Genomic DNA, 2,448 nt, shown 5'->3' on the forward strand with positions numbered 1-2,448 from the left:
GTCGCCTCTCGAGGAAATTGCCACGCCAAGCAGCTCGGCCGGTGGAGACGCGGCTCGCCCGAGGCAATGTAGCCGAGGCACGTCTACACAGACCGAGCTGCTTCACGTGGAAATTTCCTGGCGAGGTAAGTCGTTCTGTGTAGACCCGCCTATTAGGAAGTCGTGTTTTCTTCCTAAAATGTATCCTGTGTCCTAATTAAGACACTTTTTTAATCTTAATATTTATTGTTCATGACATTAGAATTTTCTGTTTATTTATTATAATTTCTTAAATTGTATTTAATTTTACGTTATGTTATGTGTTAGTGCCAAAGTAACTTGATGCAAATTTTGAGTTGTTATCTCATCTTGGCTGGTAGAATTGATTTGTAAGTAATGATTTTTAATTATGAATATTTAATAGTACCTCATTTGAATTTGATTTGTAATTTTTTATAGGTTTTGTTGCATTAGTGTGGTGAAAACTTTGTGTTTCACTTGGTAGCAAAGTTTAACCCTTCGTGCCTTTAAATCCCCACAACGCTCAAGATTTCACCTTTCGAAGCACATATCATACTAAGCTCGTGGTTCAATTATGGAATCTTTCGCTTGCTTGGGTATCAATATTGGCACGAGGGCGAGGGGTTAAACAACATCTGGCTCCTGGTAAACCAAATAAATAAAATTTGGAGATGATTTACAGTTAAGCTCATTTTACTGACTGTTTTATTACAAATATACCACAAAATCAAAAGTGTTTCATATTAATCACTTTCAACTTCAAAGTTATTAAATACGCAAATACTTCTAAACAAGTCTTTTAAGTTGTAGAGAAACTAATGACATTTGAAGCTCACTTTGAAAGCCATCAAAACTTAAATCTTTGTTTAATTTAACGCTAAAACAATGTTTGGTTTTCAGTCACTGTATAACAGTCAGTTCTTTTATGATATCCAATATTAAAATATCAGTTTTGTTAAAATTGTTTGAATTTTGCATCGCGATATGCCGCTGGTGAATTTTTATTTTAAAATAATTTCGTTGTAAAAGTTGCTATTTTTATGTACCCAGATGCATAAATGCATGGCCATTTTAATTCCATTGATTCCATTCCATGAAGCTTGCTGTTATAGTAAATCTTTTTTCTCTATTTGTCAATCCCAGTAGTAAAGACTGCCGTAAGTTGAAGTTTCTGATTATAATTCGTTTTCCGTTGAGTCCTTGCTAGTTTGGTTATTAGTTTAGTTAGATTAGAAGACTGTCCTGCAGCTGTAGCACTGTCGCATTTTTATCGCCTGTCACCATGTCTGTCACATTCTAACAAGTATGTAAGTGCGAAAGTGACTGGCATAGTGATAAGTGATAAAAATGCAAACATGTCGCTGCCGCTGATCGGGAAACGTCGCGGTATTATTTAAGTTATCACTCGTCAGGTCGGGATTTTTTTTTGCGATCAATGTCACTGTTCTTATAGTTATTTTCCGTTTAATCCTTGTTATTTAGGTTATTTATTTAGTTAATTATAAGACTGCTCCGGTCAGGCAACGTCGCGGTATCACTTATTTAAGTAATCACTCGTCAGGTCGGCCATTTTTTTGCAATCAATTTCACTGTTCTTATAGTTATTTACTGTTTATTATTTAGGTTATTTACTTAGTTAATTACAAGACTGCCCCGGTCAGGCAACGTCGCGGTATACTTATTTAAATTATTACTCGTCAGATCAGGATTTTTTTTTTGCGATCAATTTCACTGTTATAGTTATTTTCCGCTTAATCCGTGTTATTTAGGTTATTTTCTTGGTTAATTACAAGACTGCCCCGGTCAGGCAACGTCGCGGTATACTTATTTAAATTATTACTCGTCAGATCAGGATTTTTTTTGCGATCAATTTCACTGTTCTTATACTTATTTTCCGTTTATACCTTGTTATTTAGGTTATTTACTTAGTTAGTTACAAGACTGCCCTGGTCAGGCAACGTCGCTGTATTACTTATTTAAGTTATTACTCGTCGGGTCGGGATTTTTTTTTGCGATTAATTTCACTGTTCTTATACTTCTTATACTTATTTTTCGTTTAAGTAATCCTTGTTATTTAGGTTATTTACTTAGTTAGTTACAAGACTGCCCTGGTCGGGCAACGTCGCGGGACTGGCGGCCAATTAAAGAGTTACTGAACACGCGAATTGAAGGAGGCATGCGATGGAACCTTTAACTGACTTTGTATAAATATGGGTTCGGTTTTCAAAGGTATTTAAGACAATGAAAATGTTGAATCGATGATTAGAAACTTTAGAAAGTCATGTATCTTCCTTCGGGAACTCGCCAAAACAAATATACAAGTATCCTCGTAAGGCCCAAGGTCCTACCTATAGGACTTATTCAGTTCGATGAAATTTAAATCATATTCAATTAGGACAGAGTTGCATTTGTTTTGTTTCGTGCAATTTTCAAACAAAATAAAATATA

This window comes from Cydia pomonella, chromosome 5, assembly GCF_033807575.1.
Source record: "Cydia pomonella isolate Wapato2018A chromosome 5, ilCydPomo1, whole genome shotgun sequence".
Classification (NCBI taxonomy): Eukaryota; Metazoa; Arthropoda; class Insecta; order Lepidoptera; family Tortricidae; genus Cydia; species Cydia pomonella.